Consider the following 26137-nt stretch of genomic DNA (forward strand, 5'->3'; position numbering starts at 1 on the left):
ATAAAAATTCTGTACACCATGGTAGAAACAATTAGTATACTCTTGTTCATAAGGATAAACATATTACTTTGCTTCCTATGTCTCCTGATTCCATTTTGAAAGATGATATTAATAGATCTAATAAAGCAAAATAGGAGAAAAATAAGAGTGAAAATCATATTGTGGCAAAATAATTTGAGCAACAAATGAAGCCTAATAGTAAACCATCTAGTGTTGCTTCTGAAATTAAATTGAAAAGTGCATGTTTACCTGCCACCAAATCTGATATTGATGAGCTAGATTTTAGCAAATCTGTTTGCTATGCTTTCGTGTGCAAAGAGGCATTATTTTCATTTGAGGACGTGCCTTCCTCTTTGCCTCCTGTTGTTACTAACATTTTGCAGGAGTTCGCTAACGTCTTTCCACAAGACGTGCCACCAGGATTACCACCTATTCGAGGGATTGAGCATCAGATTGACTTAATTCCCGGTGCATCGCTACCCAACCGTGCACCATACCGTACCAATCCAGAGGAGACGAAGGAGATTATGCGTCAAGTCCAGGAGCTGCTCGACAAAGGTTATTTACGCGAATCCCTTAGTCCTTGTGATGTTCCTGTTATTCTAGTGCCGAAAAAGGATGGTACATCACGTATGTGTGTTGATTGTAGAGGCATTAATAATATTACTATTCATTATCGTCATCCTATTCCTAGGCTAGATGATATGCTTGATGGATTGAGTGGCTCTACAATATTCTTGAAAGTTGATTTGCATAGTGGATACCATCAAATTCGTATGAAATTGGGGGATGAATGGAAAACAACATTTAAAACTAAGTTTGGATTATATGAGTGGTTAGTCATGTCTTTTGGGTTAACTAATGCACCTAGTACTTTCATGAGATTAATGAATGAAGTTTTACGTGCTTTCATTGGACGATTTGTGGTAGTCTATTTTGATGATATACTAATTTATAGCGGATCTTTGGAGGAACATTTGGAACATTTACGTGTTGTTTTTATTGCTTTACGTGATCCACGTTTGTTTGGTAACCTTGGGATGTGCACCTTTTGCACCGACCGAGTATCTTTTCTTGGCTATGTTGTTACTCCAAAGGGAATTGAAGTTGATAAATCCAAGATTGAAGCTATTGAGAGTTGGCCGCAGCCCAAAACGGTCACACAAGTGAGGAGTTTTCTTGGACTCGCTGGTTTCTATAGGCGTTTTGTGAGAGATTTCAGCATCATTGATGCACCTCTCAATGAGCTTACAAAGAAGGATGTGCCTTTTGTTTGGGGTACCGCACAGGAAGAAGCCTTCACGGTATTGAAAGATAAGTTGACACATGCTCCTTTACTCCAACTTCCTGATTTCAATAAGACTTTTGAGCTTGAATGTGATGCTAGTGGAATTGGATTAGGAGGTGTGTTATTACAAGATGGCAAACCTGTTGCATACTTTTCTGAAAAATTGAGTAGGCCTAGTTTGAACTATTCTACTTATGATAAAGAATTATATGCTCTTGTTCGGACCTTAGAAACATGGCAACATTATGTATGGCCCAAAGAATTTGTTATATATTCTGATCATGAATCTTTGAAACACATATATTCTGATCATGAATCTTTGAAACACATTATTAGTCAAGCAAAACTGAACCGTAGACATGCTAAATGGGTTGAATTCATTGAGACTTTCCCCTATGTCATTAAACACAAGAAGGGTAAAGAAAATGTTATTGCTGATGCATTGTCTCGTCATTATACTATGCTTTCACAAATTGACTTTAAAATATTTGGTTTGGAGACCATCAAAGATCAATATGTGCATGATGCTGAATTTAAAGATGTTTTGCAGAATTGTAAGGAAGGGAGAACATGGAACAAGTTCATCGTTAACGATGGATTTGTGTTTCGTGCTAACAATCTATGCATTCTAGCTAGCTCTATTCGTCTTTTGTTGTTGCAGGAGGTGCATGGAGGAGGATTAATGGGACACTTTGGCATGAAGAAGACTGAGGATATACTTGCTACACATTTTTTTTGGCCAAAGATGAGACGGGATGTTGAGCATTTTGTTGCTCGCTGCACTACATGTCAAAAAGTTAAGTCACGACTCAATCCTCATGGTTTATATATGCCTTTGCCTGTAACTAGTGTTTCTTGGGAGGATATATCTATGGACTTTGTTTTAGGTTTACCTCGAACAAACAAGGGGAGGGATAACATATTTGTTGTTGTGGATAGGTTCTCGAAAATGGCACACTTTATACCATGTCATAAAAGCGATGATGTTGCTAATGTTGCTGATTTGTTATTTCGTGAAAGTATTCGCTTGCATGGTGTGCCAAATACAATTGGTTTAGATCGTGATACTAAATTCCTTAGCCACTTTTGGAGATGTTTATGGGCTAAGTTGGGGACTAAACTGCTTTTTAGTACTACATGTCACTCCCAAACTGATGGACAAACTGAAGTAGTCAGTAGAACATTGTCTACTATGCTTAGGTCTGTTTTGAAGAATAACAAGAAAATGTGGGAAGAATGCTTGCCTCATATTGAATTTTCTTATAATCGTTCATTGCATACTACTACTAAGATGTGCCTTTTGAAATTGTGTATGTTTTCCTTCCTCGTACACCTATTGATTTATTGCCTCTTCCATCTTCAGAGAAGGTTAATTTTGATGCTAAACAACATGTTGAATTGATCTTAAAAATTCATGAGCTAACTAAGGAGAACATTGAGCGTATGAATGCTAAATATAAACTTGCTGGAGATAAGGGTAGAAAACGTGTTGTCTTTGCACCTGGAGATCTTGTTTGGTTACATTTGCGTAAGGATAGATTTCCTGATTTGCGCAAATCAAAGCTAATGCCACGTGCTGATGGTCCATTTTAGGTGTTAGAGAAAATAAATGATAATGCATATAAATTTGAGCTGCCTGCAGATTTTGGGGTTAGTCCCACTTTTAACATTGCAGATTTAAAGCCTTATTTGGGTGAGGAAGATGAGCTTCCGTCAAGGATGACTTCATTTCAAGAAGGGGAGGATGATGAGGACATCAATACCATTGTTACACCCACAGCCCCTACTGCTACATATACTAGACCAATTACTAGAGCTCGCGCACGCCAATTAAATTATTAGGTACTTCTGTTTCTTGGTAATGATTCTAATGTTCATGAGAATATGATGCTGCCTAAATTGGATACATTTGTTTTTCTTACAAATGAAGGGCCTGGCATAGATAGGAGGGATGAACACTGGAGCAAGACCAAGCATGGAGATGATGGCATGCGCAAGGGGAACAAGAACGGAGTTACAAGTGATGATTTCAGGACTTGGAAGCCACCATAAGGAGTGCATGAAGCCTTAGACGAAATATACAAGATGCCACTTCATAAATTTCGTCCAGAGACTATTCTAGGTGTTGTGTCACCTTATTATTGGGCCAGGCCCATGTAATTTTGAAATACTTAAGTATAGGCTGTTTTTAGAGTCCGTATGTGTGGGGAAACAAGAGTTAGGGTTGGTTTCGGACCCCTCCTCCAAGGGCCATGAAATCCCCCCTCTTCCTCCATATATACAGCCCTTAGGGCGTCGTTAGACTTTGGGTTTTGTTTAGATTAAAAGTACACCATAGCTGCAACTTCGCGTACTTCGTTTGTGTTCAACGACCAGACCAAGACGTCACAGAACCCCACTTTGATTAATAATGATTTCCTCTTATATTCGCAATATCCAGATTGCAATTTCAATTTCTTGCTTGTTCTTCGTTTGCTTGCAGGAAATAGACCTTCGTGGTCAGGTTGATCGTGCTCCGGCATGGTTAATAACCGCTCGGAGTTTTTTAGCGATTGCTAAGGCACGACATCCTCGCACGTTCGTAGTCGGATCGTCAAAGTCTACTCCACCAAAAACGATAGCCACCATCTCATCGGAAGATCGAGCCCCTCGCCTCTATCACACCGCGTGCGCACGCTCTAGGATCTGCCGCCGCCATCTTCCGACATCCCGTCTTCAGGAGGAATAAGTGCATCGATCTTGCCAGTCCCATTTGTCGTCGACGTCACCACGACACCAGACAGCGCCACCAGACAGCGCCACCAGCCTGCGCGCGTCGATCATATTGTATCCAACTCTGAGACTCCACAGCTCCGCGCCATCGAGACTTACCGTATCAATGCGGACGATGAAACACCGCTCCACCTGTTGGCCTCTCCAGTGAACCAGTACTACAAGACAATGCCCCCAGGAGGAAGAATGACACCAAAGTCTCCATCATCATCCGATCCGGGAGACCCAGATCTAGGGTTTCCCCTGAAACAGCTGCCACTTGGAGGGAGGGGGCACGCCATCTGCAACTGCTGATACACCCAAGCGTGCCCACTGCCACATTGCTCTCACGGTGCCACCTTCAAGAAGGACACGGCGCCAAGAGCGTCATCACCGCTCTAGGTTTTTACCCAAGAGACCGTGAGGTGAGAAAAAGTAGGGCGGACCCGAACGGCGTCTCCACGAAGAAAAGCGGCACCCTCGGGTGTCGTCGCCGTCGCGGCTGGCATGAGCCGGCCTGGGAATTATCCCAATTCGGATCCCCACCTCCCGCTCCGTCCCAACCCGGTAACCGGCTAACGGCACAGTCATGTCCGGTAAGACAAAGTGCATGCACCATGGATTGGAGGAAGGAGCAGCTTGACGCCGTTGGACGCTGGAGCATCAAACCGCGACATTATCCCAATCCGAATCCCCACCTCCCGCTCCGTCCCAACCCGGTAACTGGCTAGCAGCACGGCCATGTCCGGTAAGACAAAGTGCACGCACCATGGGTTGGAGGAAGGAGCAGCTCGGCGATGTTGGCCACCGGGGCATCAAACCGCGGCACTAACCCGCCGGTGAATCACCGGCCACCCGGTCCGAACCCCAGCAGCCCACCCGCCCCGCCACACCACCGGACGGGGAAGACTCACCCAAGGGATCACTGTCCCTGATCCATGGATCGCAGCAGCCATACCGGCGCCGAGCGGCCGGAGAAGAGACCCACGGCCGCCTTCCTTGGAGCCATCCAGACTATGCCGGAGTGCGCCTCAGGCGACGACGAGGGGAGAAAAGTGCGGCGAAGGAGGAAGAGGCGTCGGGCTGAGGTGGCGGCAAAGGAGGGATCCGTCGGCGGTGCTAGATCGCGATCCCTTTTGGCCTGGGCGAGTCGCGTTCGCCTCCCGATCCGTTCTTCACGGAGCGACTCCTCCTCAGCCCCCGTCCTGCATCTACTGTTAGTTAAGAGCATCTGCATCAAGACAATCAGCTCGTACAGTTCCCTCAGAAGTGCAACAGCGCCATTGAGGCAGACCATTTTCAGTCGCCTGCACCTCCTCTATGATAAGCTATAGTTTTCCCGACCACAAAATAGTGGTTTGAACCATGTGGGATACAATATTTCTCAATCCCCAATGATAGCCTTCTCTCAGGAGAAACTGAGGGCGTGTTTGGTTGCCTGCATGAGGCCCAACCAGGCCCGCGCATGAAGGAAACAGGTTGGTTGGTTGGCTGCATGCACTATTGGGCATGCATAGCACGAAACTTAAAGCACCTCTATGCCTGGCTCGCTGGAAACGCTTAGATCGGCAGTTTCTTGCGAGCCAGGCCGAGGCAAGCGCAAGCGAGTGGGCCCTTGCACGAGTGGAGACGGGAGGGATGCGAGGTGATTACATGAGGTCTTATTCAACCTCCAGTAAGCTTCTCTCTAAGCTCCTCTCTTCCTTGTCCCTCTGATCTACACAATGGTGCTTCGATTCGAGGTAAGCTCTACACGAAAAAGATGCACCTCGATGCTACGGTTCCATTCAGGCGATCGGTTCATAGTTTCGTCGGCAGGAAGTTCTTTATTTCGTGTTCCCGTTTGGAGCTATTCTGGACAAATTTTGTCAGATTCCCTGCGCACGGTCGATCGTTTAAAATTTCCTTTGGCCAGCAGCCTAATCTTACAGCTCCGCACAACATTCGTGTTGTAAGTTTTTGGTTTCGGCGATCGTAGCTTCATCTCTCCTTGAACAGCAGTCTAGTGCACTCACGCCACCATGTCGAGCTCCTCTATCCTCTGCTCAGAGCCCTCCTATTCGTCCCTCTCGACGCCGACGCCCTTCCCCTTGATCTCCTTGCCCGCGTCCTACTACACTAGAGTCATTTCCGGCGTCGCTCATCTCGGCCTACTCTCTGTCGTCCTCCTACTGCACTAACGTTGCGATGGCGCGCACACTGCTTTCTTGTGTCTTTTGCCTCCGTGCACACTGCAGTTCACCGCGCCGCCGACGGGGTCGATCATCTCCGCCTCCTGTCTCTCGTCCCACTACACTGGAGTCGTTTCCGGCGTCGATCATCTCAGCCTCCTCTCTCGTCCTACTGCACGGACGATACCATGGCGCGAGCACTGCATTCTCCTCCTCTGTTCACTGTCTTTGCATGAGCACCGCAACTAGTTCGCCGACGGTGTCGCTCGTCGTGCCGCCGGCGGGGTCGCTCGCCCATGACTCCATGCTCATCATGTCGGACACGGCGCCACAGCCACTATCCACCGCAGTCGTCATGGTCCGGCGCACACAACATTTCTTCTCCCCCTTCCTCTGCTAAGTCTTAACCCTGTGTGCTAAGTGCGAGTGCTAGCTCTTAATCATACCCCATGCGGGCAACCAAACAGCGTGTAGTTGTATGTGCCGAGACAATGCAGGCAATCAAACAACGTGCCAAAGTTGATCCCCTAATACAGGAAGTCCATATACAGGCAACCAATCAACTTGTAAATATCGCATATCAGGCTGTTTTTCCAGAGCTAGGCTGAGTGGAGAAGGGTATGCAACGCAGGTACTGTAGCCGACGGCAACCAAACACACCCTGAATGAACGAGCATTGCTTCCAAGGATATGCTAGCATGCATCAAAAAATGTTGCTTCGTACATGGATGGAGAACATTCAGGTGCAAATGCGAAATGGGAGCGTACATCATTTTCACCGAAATTACTGTTACTTCTCATAACTACAATATTATAATGTTATAAGAATATTTTTCTGAAAAGTCTAATGATACTATTTTCACTTACCAATGTGCATAACTTTTTACTTGAGCATCACATGTTTCCATTTAAAGATGGCAGTCAAAGAGCGCTTCTGACCTGCAATGGCTTGACTGTCGAACACATATAAGAACTAAAAGCCAGGCAAGCTTAAAGAGAATTCCGGCTGCTGTACAGGGGAAAATCAAAGCACTGCAGTGCAAAAACTTCGGAATGATAAAAGGAAATTCCCCGGCTTGTGACCAAGAAGAAATAATGAATCGTTAGAGCATCTCCAGCCGTTCGGCCCCCCAGCCTGAAATAGCGCTGTCTGGGGGCGAACCAGCGATAAAATCAGCTTGGGGGCGGCCGGTTTCCCGGCCGCCGCCCCAAGGTCACCCCAGACACCGGTTTTTTAAAACCAAACTCGGCCGAAATTCGTCCAAACACAGCAGAACTTCGGCCAAACTAGGTGAATTCATTGGTATTTGTACAAAAACTAACAAACATAATTTAAAACAACTAAAACTACTATTGCGCCGTCGTCGTCGTCGCCGCACGCCTTCTACATGCCGAGCAGCCGGTACATCTTGGTGTAGTCGCCGCCGTCGTCGTCGTTCGGGCCGCCGACGTCCCTGCTGCAGCCCTGACCAGCGTCGCCGATGCGTGGGGGGTTGGACGGCTCGGGCGCCGCCCTCCTCACGACCGCGGCGCCGAGCATAGATCTCCTCGAGGGCACGCGTTGGCACGCCATCTCCTCGCGGACATAGTACTCCCGCGCCCATCTAAGGGCGGTCTCGTCGGCGGCGGCCATTTCCTCATGCTCCTTCTTCACGGGGAGCAGCCCCGGCTCGGTCTTCGGCCGGACGCGGCGAGAAGAGGGAGGGGAGGGGCGACCGCCACCCTCGTCAATGACTAGGGCGCCACCGCGGGTGCAGCGCCGGAGCGGCGTCTCCTGTGGCTCCGGCTTGACGGGGCGAAGTCCCGGCGATCCGAAGGACAGGGAGCCCGACGAAGAGGAGGTCGCCATCTCCATTCGCCGCGGCGTCCAGGAGCTACCGCGGTGGCGAGAGAAGGAGGGGGCCACCGGGTACTCCAAGCACGGCATGTTGCCGACCTCGATGTACTCAAGGACGGCCTCGAGGGTACGGCCGAGGACGCCCCGCCAATGGCGCCTCCCATTGGAGTTGAGGCGGCCGCATGGCTCGATGCCATCGGTGGAGGCGAGCTCTTTCTCGTGGCGGCGTTCCAAGTACGCCGTCCATAGCATGCTGCTGTCGGGGGCGTACTTCGGCTGGTTACGCGCCTCCACCGGCAGCGACGACCGGATGCGGGCGATCTCGGCCCACCATTCAGCTCCGTGGGCGCTGGAGGCACCGGGCCGCCGCCGGCGCTGAGCCTCCAAGCGCCCGGCACCCGCATGTCCGGCGGGGCCGGGTAGTCGGCCTCGTAGAGGAGGCGCGCCTCGTCCTCATGCAGGTGGCGGCGGCCGAAGCCGTTGGCCGCCGCACCGTCGCCTGGGTAGCGCTCAGCCATGCTCGTCGGAGTGGGAGGGAGGAGAGATAAGCGTCGATGATGAAAGTTCGAGAGGGGAGAGGGTTCTGTGGCAATCAAGTGTGAGCTCAATGGCGAGGGAAGGGTGGCTTTTTATAGCCGGGTGTGGGCAGCGAGAGGACGACCGGCGTGCGTACGCGTGGCACACGTGGCGGGAGCTGGCGGGACGCGCATCGCCGCGTGCCTTCACTGCACCGCCTGTGAGGCATCAATGGAGGTTGACCAGCGCGGCAGCCTTCGCATTGATTCCTGCGGGAACCAAGGCGATGAGGGTGATGAGGACGACGATGGCGCCGAGTCGCTGACTCGGCGGGCCCGCCAGGTTTTCGCGCCAAAAACGTTTCCCCGGGCACCCCCAGCGCGCCGGGTTCGGCATGGGTCCGCCGACGCCAAATTCGGCCCTAACGGCGAGAAAATAGGCTTCTGAAGGCGCGACTGGGCAGATTTTTTGGCACCGGTGATAAAAAAAAGGTCTTGAGGGGGCTTGGCTGGAGATGCTCTTAGCAAGTCTCTCAGGAAATGTGAGGCTCTGAAATTCTGATTGCCTCACTTCTTCCCTTGCGTTCCTCCCGACACGGAATTTGCTCCAATCCATACACTCAGTCCCACTCAAGGCACACAATTTTGTGCCAATTTCGGAATCCAAAAACATCTAGTACCTGTCAGCATGTTACTTTTTTAGCAAACTCGCAAGCTTTATTTAGAACGTCACAATGTTTACAGGAACGAATAAAAGTTCTTCAGGGTGGCCTAACCAAGCACGGCGACCGATCCCTAGAGTAAAAGCATGCTTAGCGAGATTGTGGACCTCGACATTCGAGGTTCTAAAGTCATGGCTAAAGATACACGACTCAAAATCTTTAGCCCTATCTATTGATTTCATGTACTATCGCCGCATACGATGCCGCGCTACCATCTTTGATTGCTTCCACCGCTATTATGTACTACAGCCTGTTACTACAATCCAGGTTCGCTCATCATGTGCGTGTACATATTAAGATGCTGAATTAAAGCCATTGCGAAGGTAGATACAATGGGGGGAGCTATTATACAGCGCTGCAGGAGCCCGTTAACGATCCGGCGCCTGCAGCGCTGCTAGCATGGGCCGGCCCACTAGCATGCTGCCCCCAATTTTTTCATACGAAAATAAAAATATGAATTCAAGAAAGGTTTACAGATTTAAAGAAAAAAGGTTCATCCATTTGAAATAAAAACATTCATATCTTTAAAAAAAGTTCATCAATTTAAAAAAAGTTCATCAATTTGAAAAAAAAAGTTCATTCAAATAGGAAAAAGTTCATCCAATTTAGCAAAAGTTCATGAAATTTGCAAAAAGTTCATAGAAATTGAAAAAAAGTTCATGTATTTTTAGAAAAAGTTCATGGAACTGAAAAAAATCATAAATCAAAAAAGTTCGTCCATTTTCAAGACAAAATATTCATTAAATTTCGGAAAAGTTCATCAATATTCAAAAAAGTTCATAGAATTTAAAAAAAACGTCAACCGGCGCCTAGATAGGCCAGCCCATTTAGGTATGCCACAGGCGCCAGTTAACAAAATGCACGTCAACTGGCGCCTGTGGCGCCAAATAGGAAATGCATACAATGGGGGCCTGCAATTTGAGCGCAGCCCCCGCTCCCCAGGACATGTTTTTGGGCCGGCCCATGTGCCAGGAGGACGCACCTGCTTTCCACATCGATTTTTTTCTTTTTCCTTTTCTTTTCTGTTTTTGTTTTTTCTCATTTAAAATAATACGAGATTTTAAAGAGGTTCCAATTTCTGAATAATAGCGAACTTTTTAACAATGTTAGATAAATCATTAAATGTTCGTCAATTTGAAGAATGTTCCGGAAATCATAGAATTTTTGCAGATTCAAAAAATGTTTGAGACTTTGAAAAAACTGTATGCATATTTAAAAAATGTTCATGATTTTTAAAAAATATTCTGGAAAGTAAAAAAACATTCGGATATTCAAAAAATGTTCATGAATTAATATTCGTCAACTCAAATATTGATAATCACTTTTTTTAGAAACTTTTGGCAATTTTCAATATAATCACATATTCAAACATAATATTGAATTTTAAAATATGTTCATGAATTCAAAAAGCCGTTCATGATTTTTTTTACAAATGTTCAGAAAATTCATAAACTGTTCAAGAATTTCAATAACTGTTCCCAAAATACGAAAAATGTTTGTTGATTCAATAAATTGTTCATGAATTTCAAAACAATGTTCAAAATTTCAAAAATTATCCGTCAATTTTCCTAAAAAATGCTACCTATTTCAACAAAGGATCGTGAATTTTTTTAAAATGTTTGTGAATTTAAAAAATGTTCATGATTTCAAAAAATTATTCTTGATTTCAAAAAATGTTCATGATTTGACAAGATGTCCACAAATTTGAAATATGTTTGTAAAATAAATTAAGAAAAAGGAAAATATAAAAAGGTTAAAATATATAATGGAAAAAGAGAAAAGAGAAAATCAAAAAAGTAATAAAGAAAAACCAGAAAAGGAAAAAAAGAACTGGTTCATGAAAGGTTCTAGAACTTCTTAAACCCTATAGGAAAAACTAGACAGGGTTGGCCTATACACTGGATAGGCACACGATGGTGGCATGCGTTAGGTCGCTATAGAACGACCTATGCGCCAAATAGAACTGCATGTACAATGCTAGGAGCAACATGAATTTTGAAAATCTTGGGAAATAAATCCACATTGATTTGACAGTATTACGGCCCAGAGATGCCTCACCTTGTCGATTATTGGCCCAAGTAGGTCGGTCTGAGGCTCCCTAGCTTGGTTCTACCCTGGGCCATCAGGCTGGCCCGTGGGCCTCATAGGAGAAGACTCTGGAGGCCTTGCCGTTCAAGACAAGGAAGCCCGAGCCGTGGAGGACTCCCCTCCACCGTCGTTGCCGACTAGGTTGTGTATCCCTATGTGCCCCAGTATCTTATATAAGTCATGGCCGAGCTAGTCAATAGATCATTATGCAATTCTTTGGTTATACTTGTACTTTGTACACCCCAATCAAAATATATACAAAGCATGCACTACTGCAGGATGCTGCTAACGCGACACTACGATCAAAGACCCTTTGAGAAACTGTGTGCGATGCAATAATCGCAAACGGTGCTGTATGAAAACCGTCAGAAATGTATAAAACGTTTGCGATGACGGATGCATCAAACACGGTTCAGGTTTTAGTTGCGTGTGCGATGAAGGGCATACGGTTCAGTTCAGTTAACTATTTGCGATTAGGAGGAACAAAAGAAACAGGCAGCCAGATGAAGACGTGTGCGATACACAGCATACGGTTCACTCGGATGAACTGTTTGTGATTAGGCAACACAAAAGAAACGGTCAGCCAGATGAAGGTGTGTGCGATATACAGCATACGGTTCACTCGGATGAACTGTTTGTGATTAGGCAACACAAAAGAAACGGTCAACCAGATCAAGGTGTGTGCGATATACGCATGCGGTTCACTCGGCCCTTGTCGTCAGTGTGTGACCTCTGTGGCAACCGTTCGCTCCCCAGGCGCCTCTTCGTGTACCGTGGCAAGCGTCCACCGCCTCTTCGCCTTTCCCTCTCGATTTGGAACTGCTGTCGCACGCTCTTCCTCCCTCCTCCATTCGCCTTCACCCTTCCTTCTGCCATTGTTCGATCATCTTCTCCATGGAGGGAACAAGCCGGAAACGACCACGCGGTGGAGGAACTCATTGATCGGTGCGACGTCATCACCTCGGCTAGCATGGCAGGTTCGTTCAATACCATTCTCGACTCAACTAATAACATCATTACAAGGAACCCAAGGGTCCAGGAGCGGTTTGATCTCCCCTATCTTCTTCGCCGTGACCCTGCTGACTAGCGCGGGGACGAGGGAAGCCTCGCCTTGTGCAAGTTGATGCCGCTTGATAATGATATGTATGATGTTAAGATGCCATCACTTGAGGGCAAGGCTTGGGCAGGCGCAAATGGAGATTGGGTTGTTTACATTGGGTACAACTGCGAGTGGGAACTTGTGAATGTGTACACTCGTCACCGGGTTCCACTTCCAAAAATCTCAGACGAGTCCCCAGAGTTGAGTACACCGGTATTCTACGCGAGTTCAAATACGATCATGGTGACTGTCGTCTATGGAAGATAGCAATTTGTCGAGTTCCCAGCTGTTCTTGGGATCTCTCGAACTATGAAGTTATTGCTATCTTCGACAAGCTTGTTGCCTTCCTTACTTCCACGCCTCGATGGATATTGCACAAAAATCAATTTCTGTACACGGATGAGTACCGTGATGCAACTCAATCCGAGGGTCTTGTGTTTGCTGCCACCACTCGTGGCACTGTTTTTGCATGGAATCATCATGCTTTCGGTACGTTTGCCTTCCACCGTAATTATAATTGTTTCATCCACATGCATGCAGGTTAGCTAGTCTCCCTTTACTAATTAATTAACCTTCTTGTGTTTCCAAGGTCCTGTGAACATTCCACCACCTATACTTTTAAATTTTTATAACCAAGGGGGAGATGACGATGCCGATGATCACGAGCATGAGGACGAGCTGGACCCATATACTCAGTGGCGCCTGGCAACTTATTCCGATGGATCACCTCTTCTTCTTGTCTGTATATAGCGCACTGCTGATGTTACTAAGGAAGCAGGTGTTGTCTCGCATGGTCGCACTCTCCGGACCTATTCCAACATTCGTTGCAGGGTATTCGGGATGGATACTAGTGTACTAGCGCCAACACTTTCTCCCTGGTTCAGTATTGAAAGTCTTGGAGGAAACTCGCTCTTCCTTGGACAAAACTATCCAATGATGGTGGAAGGCGATCCAACTGCTGTTGACACAACGTTACTACCATTTATGAGAAGCAGTTGTATATATACCTCGGATATTGCTATGCTTCCCTACCGTCCCAATATGGGTCCTGACATAGGCCGCTTCAGCCTTGTTGATCAGTCCTGCGTTGGTCTCGAGATTGACAGTAGCTGGCCCTTCCCAGAGAATCACTTCTGGTTCAAAGCAAGCGTTTCCAACGCCGATGAGTGGTTGAGCTGAAGTTCATTTCATCACTTTGTTATTTGTCGTGTGAGAAAAACTTTACTAGAATGTTTTGTTGGAAATGATCTATAATCCAACGTGTATCCTCGTTGTCGTTGTGGGCTGATCACTTGTTGTATGTAATCAATGGTACATTTGCATATGTGTCCATCAACTCACGCCTACTAGTGGTGTCCATATGAACAGTGCTAGTGATTTTAGTTGCAAAAATTAGATAGTGCTAGTGATTTTTAGCTGCATATTTTGACAAATCGCAGTGTTACAAGGTTGACAAATGGCAATGTTACTAGATAAACAAATGTCTATCTTTCCAGTTTGACAAATGACAACATACCCAAAAAGACAGATATGCAAATCTTACCCAATTGTTTGTACGTGGTTGCACACGGGTCATGCAAAACAACCGTTTGCGTTGAAGGGATGCATAAATCCTGATCGGCACATTTTCCCTTGGCTTCCTGGGGAAGCTGTTGGTTTGCATCCGGGTGTTCTAACTAAAACATTTGCGATGAGTGTTTTATATTTAAAAACCATTGACGTTTTCTCAAAAGAAAATCGTTTGATAAGTCTGTACATTAAGAGAGAAAAACGCAAGTTCATTCAAACCATATCTTTCATTCAGTCACACTGCGAATTTATATTCATATGATCGAGAATTCGAGATACAGTATTAAACCCCAAAAAACTATTTCCGGTGGCAGTGGAGGCGGCGTGCCACGCTGTTGTTGTCGTTGTCGTCCTCCGGGATGCCGTTGTTGGAGTCTTCAAGGCAGCACAAAATGTTCTTCACTTGTAAATCAAACATCATGTCGTCGCGCGATCGACGGGCGGGGCGCGGGAGGACGGCAACTGGCATCGCTGGGAGGTAGCGGTCGACGGCAGTGTCCCATGCCGCTGAGGGGGGCACAGGCGCGGCGGGTGCAGCCAAACGCACGGGGGCCGGCGCGACGGTGGGTGGAGGGGCGCGCACGGGCACGGGCGTTGGCGCTGGCATGTACACGAGCTCGCGCGGGTCCGCAGAGACCTCGCTGACGCCCGCGGCTTCCAGCTCTGCGATAGTGCTCGGCGACCAGCCCGTCAATGCTACGGGGATGGTCGCTGCCGCCGGCGCGGGGATGGGAGCGGGGACGGGAGCGGGGGCAGCAACCGCCGCAGCCAGCTTGTTCTGGGCCATGTCCATGAGGCCCCATTCCTCCTTATTTTCTATCTCCTCCAGCTCGGAGTCGACTTCACCAAACTTGAAGACTAGTGGCAGATGATCGTTCTGCGGCATGGCGTTGGTGGAGGTCTGCGGTTGCGGGAGGGAGGGGAATGGGAGGCGAACAGTAAGGCCGCCCGTATTAAACAGCGGCTTGGGCGCAATTAATGGAGAGGAAGGCGGGCGGCCATGGAAGTCAAAGGGCTCGCTTCCCAGTGAGCCTGCGCTGCGTACAACTCGCACGCTTCCCGGTGAGCCTGCGCATTGGAGGACAGCTTGCACGCCTCTCGGTCAGCCTGCGCACCGGACTGCGCTCGCACGCCTCCCGTTCAGTCAAGGTCAAGCAGTTGTCCGCACGGCACCTCCTACAGCCATTAAAACCAAGACACGTGGCGTCACGTGAATGGTTAAAAGAATGCACACGGTTTGAGTTCTACAAACGTTTGAGATATTAAAGTGGCAGCTATTTTTTCAAAATGCCTTTGTTGGCTGTTATTATCCGAGTGTGCCTTCTCTCAAAATGGAGACGAAAAATGCCACGGCATGTCGGGTGCCATTCCATGATAGCATGCCAAGTTTCATGAATTTCAGATGAGTTTTGGATTTACTAGAATTTAAAAACCAGGCATCTCAATGTTTTGCCGGCAATCAACGGTGCCCTGGTGTTTGAAATTCATTCCCATTTCTTGCATGGGACCTAAGCATGCACCCAAGGACACAGATTTGATTTTTCAACCAATTTATATGCACTGGAGCATGTGCATGTAGTTCAAATTTGAATTATGCACATAAATGCATTGAAAACTCAGTTAATGCATAAAAATGTCCAAACAAACCCCGAAAAATCACAAAAATACACACAACACTCCTATTGTTCTATGTTGACACGAGAAAAAAAATTGAAAGCAATAAGAGGTAATGGATATCGTTTCGTCCCCAAAGGTGGGACGTTCCCTACCGAAAACCATCATGCTTGTTATGAGAAGCTCCAGTTTGTGAGAAGCATATACCCAAACCTGCCCCAAATGGGGCAAAAATTGTACCACGGCATGTTGATGCCGCTCCATGATAGCATGCCAAGTTTCATGAATTTCAGATGAGTTTTGGATCTACTAGAATTTAAAAACCAGGCATCTCAATGTTTTGCCGGCAATCAACGGTGCCCTGGTGTTTGAAATTCATTCTCATTTCTTGCATGGGACCTAAGCATGCACCCAAGGACACATATTTGATTTTTCGACCAATTTATATGCACTGGAGCATGTGCATGTAGTTCAAATTTGATTATGCACATAAATGCATTGAAAACTCAGTTAATGCATAAAAATGTCCAAATGAACCCCGAAAAATCACAAAATTCACACAACACTCCTGTTGTTCTATGTTGACACGAGGAAAAAAATTGAAAGCAATAAGAGGCAATGGATATCGTTTCATCCCCAAAGGTGGGACGTTCCCTACCGAAAACCATCATGCTTGTTGTGAGAAGCTCTGGTTTGTGAGAAGAATATACCCAATCCGGCCCCAAATGGGACAAAATTTGTACCACGGCATGTTGATGCCGCTCCATGATAGCATGCCAAGTTTCATGAATTTCAAACGAGTTATGGATTTACTAGAATTTAAAAACCAGGCATCTCAACTTTTTGCCGGCAATAAACAATGCCCTGGTGTTTGAATTTCATTCCAATCTCTTGCATGGGACCTAGAAATTCACCCTAGGACACACATGTGATTTTTCAACCAACTTTGGTGCGTTGGAGCATGTGCTTGTAGTTCAAATTTGAAATATGCACATAAAATGCCTACAAAACCAAGTTAATGTATAAAAAAGGTCAAATGAACCCCGAAAAATTCCAAGATTAAACACAACATTCCTGTTGTTCTATGGTGACACTAGAATTTTTTTGAAAGCAATAAGAGGCAACGGATATCGTCCCGTCCCCAAAGGTGGTACGTTCCCTATCGAAACCATCATGTTTATTATGAGAAGCTTTGGTTTGTGAGAAGCTTATACCCAAACCTGTCCCAAATGGGACAAAATTTTCACCACGACATGTTGATGCCGCTCCATGATAGCATGCCAAGTTTCATGAATTTCAGACGAGTTTTGGATTTACCAGAATTTAAAAACTAGGTATCTCAACATTTTGCCGGCAATCAACAGTGCCCTAGTGTTTGAATTCATTCCTGTCTCTTGCATGGGACCTAAGCATGCAACCAAGGACACACATGTGATTTTTCAACTAATATATATGCACTGGAGCATGTGCATGTAGTTCAATTTTGAATTATGCACATAAAATGCCTAGAAAACTCAGTTATTGCATAAAAATGTCCAAACAAACCCCGAAAATCCAAAAAATTGACACAACACTCCTGTTGTTCTATGTTGACACGAGAAATTTTTTGAAAGCAATAAGAGGCAATGGATATTGTTTCGTCCCCAAAGGTGGAACGTATGTTCCCTATCGAAACCATCACGCTTGTTGAGAAGCTCTGGTTTGTGAGAAGCATATACCCAAACCTGCCCCAAATGGGACAATTTTTTTTACCACGGCATGTTTATGCTGCTCCATGATAGCATGCCAAGTTTCCTGAATTTTAGACGAGTTTTGGATTTACTAGAATTTTAAAACCAGGCATCTCAATGTTTTGTCGGCAATATCCACTTCAATCAAATGGCGACTCCCACCCCTCTCCTCTCCGCCTCTGGCGACTCCCATGGCGATTCTAGGGTTTAACCCTACGATCTCCACCTGGCGAGCCTAATGGATGGCCTCCTCCATTGGGACTTTTCCCCGGACCTTAAGGTCGAGGCACAGGTGCGTGCACGGTTTGGATCTACGGTCCACTTCGTCCCCAACCCTGGCTCCAAGGAATTCTTCCTTGAAGTTTCCTTCTCCTCGGCCTCTTTTCCCCACTCGATGGACTCGGTTGGTTTGGCTCTTCAATCATGTATTGGAGGGCTTAGTGATGGTTTCAATGTTGTTCGCTTGGGAGATCGTCATTTCCGGTTCTCGGTGGCATCAAATCGAGTGGGTCACTTTATCTTTGGTCTACGGGACCGTATTTGGCCGGATTTTATCTGTCACTTTCATTTGCATCGCGGTATGGACAATCGCCCCCGGATTCAATCATGGCATGTGGACTCTGAGCTGACTGGTTTGGCTTCTTCACCTGGTCCGGCTATCAAATCTAAATGGTTATCTTCACAGCATAATGTGCCTATGGATCCTGCATCTATTCCAGTGTTTCAGAATTTGGGTTTGATCCCGCCGCCGACGGACTTGCATTCCGGCGAGCCTCCGGCTGTGATCTCTTTTGGTAGTTTTCTGGCTCCGGTTTCTCCGGATATTCTTCGGATTGGGTCCATATCCCTACCTATCTCCTCCAATATTCCGGCCAAGTTGCCTTCTTTTCGAGGTGGGTTGTTTGATTTGGGATCATGGGAGTCCATCCCGGATGATACTCTTTACTCCATCTTGGATGGATGGCAGGCTGGTTATGATAATGACAGTGTTAAGCAAATGGTACAAATTTCATCAGTTCCAACCAAAGATTATATATACAAACGGCTTAAGCATTGTTCTATATGTGATCGGCTTGGACATGTCGCAGACAATTGCACTGGGTACTTTTATCACAGTTGTGGGGGTATTTCTGGGCATGGTTCCTGTTTTTCTTCACGTAGAAACTCCAACAAGCATGTGCCATGCAAGGTGGGCCCGGACCCTTTAGGCCATCCATGCAATGCCTGCTCTGCAACTGACCACATGACTCGGCTTTGTCCTGGGCTTCGTCGTTGCACGCTTTGCCACCGTCTGGGTCATGCGGCCCGTAAGCCCAGATCTTGCAAATTTTTACCTCATTGGCTTGGGCACAAAAATCCCTACAAGTAACAAAATCTGAGAGGATCTTGCCTCGGGGTGAGTTGGGTGTGTCTGTGTTTGGAAATTCTATGGTTGTTGGTATGGCCCGTGTTGTGAGGGATACGCGTGCTCGTTGGGTTTGGAAACAGAAACAGAAAATCCCACGCTCCTCGGAAGTGGCCACCCCCATTGCTTGACGATACGCCTCCCCGGTCAGGGTGTAGTCACTTCAGCCTGCCAAAAACCCCAATCGGGTGAGCCGGCGTCCTCCTCGAGCTCACCACCCCCACCTTCATTGCCCCCGTTCCCATCGCCTTCTCTCTGTCCATCATCGGCGATTCCCCTTTGGGCGGATACCAAACCTCCGGCAACTCTAGCTATGGCGAACTTCCCAGTGCGCCCGTTCGCCTTCGCTCCGGTTGGATCGACCTTCGACCGTGGCCCTGCTCATCGCGTCCAGCGCCATGTCATGGTGGTAGATGATCCGCCCCTCAACCATGACAGGTATGCTATTGTTTCAGTCCATCCTCCAGTCCCTGATCATCAAAAGGAGCTCTGGCTAGCCGAGGTCTGTCGCATTATCACTGGGGATCTAGAGTATGATTTGGTGGATGATTTTATTTACCCGCTGGGAATTGGTTGTGTGGTTTTTGCGGATATGGAGAGTCGGGATGCTGCCATTAGAGAGGGACCTCACGCTCTGACTGAGGATTCTACTTTCTCTTTAGTACCTCATGACGAATGTTTCAATATGCGCATGCCTGCTTTTGAATATGAGGTTTGGGTCATGTTTCTAGCTTTCCCAATGGACTACCAGACTGAACACTATATTCATAAGGCTGTCTCTAATTTTGGAAAGCTTCTTGTCTGGCCACGCCCGGATCACAACAAAGCTAGAGTTCTGGTTAAGTGTCATATCAAAGATGTTGCTGAGGTGTCGCACAGTCTGTTGGTTACCAGGGTTGGTTTGTTGCCAGGGCTTGCTCGATCTTGGTCTGTACCTGTGTATGTTCTGAATGGCAGAAATACTATTCCCAGCTTAGTTGGTAATGAAGATGTTCCTCCTCTTCTGAATGCATCACCCCACCCATATGAGCTTCCCTATTACACCCTCATGCAGCAGGCAAGAATTGATGAGATGGCTGCTCAAGAGGCTCTGAATGAAGCGGCATGGAACGCCCCGAATCCTGCCCAGGAGCACATTCAGGATAATGGTTGGCCTATGTGGCCCGTGGTTCCTCCGCCATACACAGGGTTCAGTTTTAGAACTTTCTTCCAGTACGACGGGCCGTCCCTGATGGATGGTGTGGACCCAGAAAACAATGTTCAGGACAATCTGTCTGATATTTGGTCTTCTGACTCAGAGTTTCAGGCGGTGGAAGCCAAGGTTTTGTGCTTGGGAATCCTGCTGCATAACTAGCGTTTGTCAGAGCAGGAGGAGATTCAGCTAATTTCTTTGTGGTTGTCGACCATGAGTTGTTGCTTTGGATGGGAGGATGCTCAAACGCATATATACGCCGGCCCTCACCTTTCAGCAATCTGAGGCTGTTATGTTACCCCTTAACCCGTTCAAATTTCTCCAGAACCAACTGAATGCTGCTGCGGCTGCCTGGCTTGAAGGCATGGTCCCTGAGCGTGATGTTATGTCAGAGATGTTCAGTTCAATCTTTCAGTTGGGGGCTGTCATCATACCCTCGTTTCTGCTGCAGGAGTCTGTTGAGCACAGGTCTGAAGTGATTGATACTGATTGGGAGATGGCGGCTCGCTCTCCTGGTCTCAAGGCGATCTCACGACTTGTTTCTGAAGATACAGAGTTACAGTCAGTGCCCCTGTCTGATCAAGAGACTGCTCTTCAGGTGATTGCTTCTACTTCTCTTTATAATGCTCCCCAGTCCCGCAATGTGCTAGTGCCTCTTGACACAACCACCGTCCGAAGAAGCACTCGATCTAACAAGTATGATGGCTTCAAGATCAATCACGTCTCTGACACCAAGCGCTCTAAGTCACGGGTGAAACCACGCGAGACCTCTTTTATCACAGCTGTTTCTTTGGCTGCTGCCCCCGTGCAGGTTAGGTCTGATGCTTGTCCCCCTCCTATGACGATTGAAGATCTTCAACAGATGGGCAGCCATTGCGGGATTGCGCAGGATGTTCTCTCTCCCGAGAAGCTGCTGGATGGTCAGCGCTCGTCCACTGGAGCTGGAGACTGAATTTTCGCTCGCTCATGAATAAGTCGTGGAATGTTCTGTCGTGGAACATCAGGGGCATCAACTCTGATGCTAAAACTTTGGCTCTTAGGAATGCTATTGATACTAGTGGTTGTTCTGTGCTATGTATCCAGGAAACAAAGCGTGACTCTTTTGATCTGGCGTTTATTAAAACTTTCTGCCCTAAGCGTTTTGATAAATTTGTGTTTGCCCCATCAGTGGGTGCCTCTAGTGGTCTTATTATAATATGGAATAGCTCTGTTTTGTGGGCACGCCTTGGTATGTTGACTCGTTTGCTGTGGGTGTCTCTTTCGTTGCTACTCAGTCTAGTGATTCTTGGAAATTGATCAATGTCTATGGTCCATGCTCTGGTCAGCGTCGGGTGGATTTTACTAACTGGTTATTTGACCTAAATATACCTGATGATGAAAATTGGTTGATCCTTGGAGATTTCAATTTTATTCGTTCCACGAATAATAGAAACAAGCCTGGGGGCGACGCTGCGGACATGTTGTTGTTTAATGAAATCATTCGAGCGCAGTCTCTGATGGAGTTACCTGTGAAGGGCAGAACATATACCTGGAGCAATATGCAAGACGACCCCCTGCTCGAACAGCTCGATTGGTTCTTTTCTTCCTCTTGTTGGACTACCTCCTTCCCAAACACGATGGTCCTGCCATTGGGGAAACCGGTGTCTGATCATATTCCGTGTGTGGTTGCAATTGAATCTAATATCCCCAAGTCCAAGCTCTTCCGCTTTGAGAATTTTTGGGTTAACCATGCTGGGTTTATGGATGTGGTTGCCGCCTCTTGGTCCAAGGCATGCCATGCCCCGAACGCTGCTGCCCGCATTTGTAAAAAACTGAAAACTCTGAGATATGATCTCAAGAGATGGAGCAGAGATATCTCAAAGCTGAAAATTATGATCCAGAACAGTAATGAATCTTTAGCTATGATGGATAATCTCGAGGACAAAAGACCTCTATTTATCCAGGAGTCAAACTTTCGGAGGATTTTGAAATCTCACTTGCAGACACTGCTAAAGTTTCAGAACGAGTACTGGAGGAAAAGATGCACGATCAGGTATTTCAGATTTGCTGATGAAAACACCAAGCTCTTTCAATCTCTGGCCACTGAGAGATATAGACACAATTCTATTGCCATGCTTCGTGATGATGCTGTGGAAATCCATGACCACGTTGGCAAGGAAGGGGTGTTGTTCAAAACCTATAAGGATCGTTTGGGTTCTTCTAAACCCACTAACATGCGTTTTGATCTTTCTAGAATCATTCGTCGGATCGAGGGACTGGATCAATTGTCGGCACCTTTTTCCAATGAAGAGATTGATACTGTAATTAAGGAAATGCCGAGTGACAGGGCTCCGGGTCCTGATGGTTTTAATGGTTGTTTCCTTAAGAGCTGCTGGCAGATCATCAAGTCGGACTTCTATGAGCTGTGCCATGCCTTTCATGCTGGAGGGCTAGATATCACCAGCATTAGTGAGGGGTATATCACCTTGATCCCTAAGAACTCTTCTCCAGAAACTGCAAATGATTATAGACCAATTACCTTACTGAATTGTTGTCTGAAAATCATCACAAAGATCTTGGCTAACCGGCTACAGAAAGTCATCCTCAAAATCATCCACAAAAACCAGTACGGTTTCATCAAAGGGAGGACAATCCAAGATTGCCTGGCGTGGTCGTTTGAATACATCCATCAATGCCATACCTCAGCGAGGGAAAACATCCTCCTCAAGTTAGACTTTGCTAAAGTGTTTGACACGATTGAGCACGCCCCGATGATGGAGATCATGAAGCACATGGGTTTTGATGACAAATGGCTTGGATGGATGAAAACGATCTTTGGCTCGGGGGTTTCTTCTGTACTCCTTAATGGAGTTCCTGGTCGGAAATTTAACTGTAAATGTGGTGTGCGACAGGGTGACCCTCTCTCACCGTTGATCTTCGTCCTTGCGGCTGACCTTCTCCAAGCAGCAATTAATGATGCTTTCGCTCGAGGACTAGTTGAGCTTCCTCTCCCTCGTGACAGTACGGGTGACTTCCCCGTTGTCCAATACGTTGACGACACGATTTTGGTTATGCAGGCATGTCCCGAACAGGTTGCCCGTATGAAAACTATCTTGGAGGATTATGCTATTTCGATTGGCTGAAGATCAATTTTCAGAAATCAACTCTAATACCCATTAACATTGATCACCAGCGTGCTTGTGAATTGGCTGGGGTTTTTGGTTGTTCTGTTGGTTCCATGCCCTTCACCTACCTCGGCCTGCCAATGGGCACGACGAGGCCAAGTGTTCTTGATCTTATGCCGCTAGTAAATGCAGTCGAGAGGAAGACATCCACTGCGTTGTCACTGATATCATCCGGGGCCAAACTGACCTTGGTCAATTCTGTTGTGACTCCGATGCTGATATATGCAATGTGCACAATCAAATTGCACCCAAAAGTGATCGAGCATCTGGACAAACTGCGTAGATATTGCCTCTGGGCAAAAAATTCTGATGATGGGGTCAAGAATAACTCCCTTGCGGCCTGGGAACTTGTCTGCCGCCCAAAACGCTGCGGAGGCCTTGGTGTTATTGATATCAAAACACAGAATGTTGCCCTTCTCCTAAAACATCTATTCAAATTCTATAATCATGAAGATGTCCCCTGGGTGGAGCTGGTTTGGGACGCTTACTACAGAAACAGAATACCGCATGCAACTGAGGCAGTGGGCTCTTTCTGGTGGAAGGACGTGATGCAACTCAGTGGGATCTTCCGGGGGATCACCAAAGTCACCCCGGGGGATGGCTCTAGCGCTTTATTCTGGAAAGATGTTTGGTCTGATAATAGTCAGGATTCCCCACTCATGGACATGTACCCACGGGCTTTCTCATTTTGCTTGAATGAAGACGACTCCATTGCTAAGGTTCTTACTGCAACTGACCCAGCCATGATCTTTAGTCTACCTCTCTCGATCCAGGCGAGGGAGGAAATCAAAGAGATCCAGGAGGGGTTGACACAAAATCGTGTGGCCAACGACCGTTGTGACATCTGGGAATGCACGCTCGGGCGCTTCTCGTCCAAGAAATTCTATAATCACTGCTACAAGCAGGTTGTGGCAGATGAGGCGTTCGGATGGCTCTGGAAAGCCAAGAGCCCGATCAAATTCAAGATGTTTGGGTGGCTACTCCTAGTTGATCGTCTGAATACCAGGAATATGCTCAAACGCAGACATTTTGCTGTCGCGGGGGGCAACTACACATGCATGTTCTGTCAAAACCCTCCCGAGGAAACTGTGGAACATCTGTTCTTCAATTGCCCCTTTAGCCAACACTGCTGGAGTAAAGTTGGATTGGCGTGGCCGATAGATGCCAACAGATTGGCTCTGCTGCGTGGGGGTAGGGATAACTGGAGGCAACCTCTTTTCATGGATATATTTCTTTTGGCTGCTTGGAGTCTATGGATGGAGAGAAACAACCAACACTTCAGAGGGATTCAGCACTCCTTCGGAGCATGGCTGGCTAGATTCAAGCATCTCTTGGAGTTGCTAGCACATAACTGCAGAGAGGAACTTCGCCCCTTCCTGTCTAATTACATTGTAAATTTGGGTCACTAGGGTTGTGGATAGCTTGCATGGCCGGGGGCCACAAACACCCTTTGTAACACATATGTAACTGTTCTTTTGTGAGTAATACAAAGTCAGTGGGAGCCTCTCCCACTGTCATTCACCCTCAAAAAAATGTTTTGCCGGCAATCGACGGTGCCCTGGTGGTTGAAATTCATTCCCATTTCTTGCATGGGACCCAAGCATGCACCCAAGGACACATATTTGATTTTTCAACCAATTTATATGCACTAGAGCATGTGCATGTAGTTCAAATTTGAATTATGCACATAAATGCATTCAAAACTCAGTTAATGCATAAAAATGTCCAAACGAACCCCGAAAAATCCCAAAAATTGACACAACACTCCTGTTGTTCTATGTTGACACGAGAAAAAATTTGAAAGCGATAAGAGGCAATGCATATCATTTCGTCCCCAAAGGTGGGACGTTCCCTATCGAAACCATCATGCTTGTTGTGAGAAGCTCTGGTTTGTGAGAAGCATATACCCGAACCTGCCCCAAATGGGACAATTTTTTTACCACGGCATGTTGATGCCGCTCCATGATAGCATGCCAAGTTTCATGAATTTCAGATGAGTTTTGGATTTACTAGAATTTAAAAACCAAGCATCTCAACGTTTTGCCGGCAATCAACAGTGCCCTGGTGTTTGAATTTCATTCCAATCTCTTGCATGGGACCTAGAAATTCACCCAAGGACACACATGTGATTTTTCAACCAACTTTAGTGCATTTGGAGCATTTGCTTGTAGTTCAAATTTGAATTATGCACATAAAACGCCTACAAAACCCAGTTAATGTATAAAAAAGGCCAACAGAACCCCGAAAAATTCCAAGATTAAAAACAACACTCCTGTTGTTCTATGTGGACACTAGAAATTTCTTGAAAGCAATAAGAGGCAACTGACATTGTCCCGTCCCCAAAGGTGGTACGTTATCGAAATCATCATGCTTGTTGTGAGCAGCTCTCGTTTGTGAGAAGCTTATACCCAAACCTGCCCCAAATGGGACAAAATTTTCACCACGGCATGTTGATGTCGCTCCATCATAGCATGCCAAGTTTCATGAATTTCAGACGAGTTTTGGATTTACTAGAATTTAAAAACCAGGTATCTCAACGTTTTGCCAGCAATCAACAGTGCCCTGGTGTTTGAAATCCATTCCCATCTCTTGCATGGGACCTAGAAATTCACCCAAGGACACACATGTGATTTTTCAACCAACTTTGGTGCATTAGAGCGTGTGCTTGTAGTTCAAATTTGAATTATGCACATAAAATGCCAAGAAAACCCAGTTAATGTATAAAAAAGGCTAAACAAACCCGGAAAAATTCATTCCCATTTCTTCCATGGGACCTAAGCATGCACTGAAGGACACAGATTTGATTTTTCAACCAATTTGTATGCACCGGAGCATGTGCATGTAGTTTAATTTTGAATTTTGCACGTGAAATGGCTAGAAAACCAGTTTATTGTATAAAGTGTCCAAACGAACCCTGAATAATTCCAATTCTTTTACGACACACATATAGTTGCATGTTCACTGCGGATAAAAGGTCTAGCAATTCAAACAT

Source organism: Triticum aestivum, chromosome 1D (genome assembly GCF_018294505.1).
Source record: "Triticum aestivum cultivar Chinese Spring chromosome 1D, IWGSC CS RefSeq v2.1, whole genome shotgun sequence".
Taxonomy (NCBI): Eukaryota; Viridiplantae; Streptophyta; class Magnoliopsida; order Poales; family Poaceae; genus Triticum; species Triticum aestivum.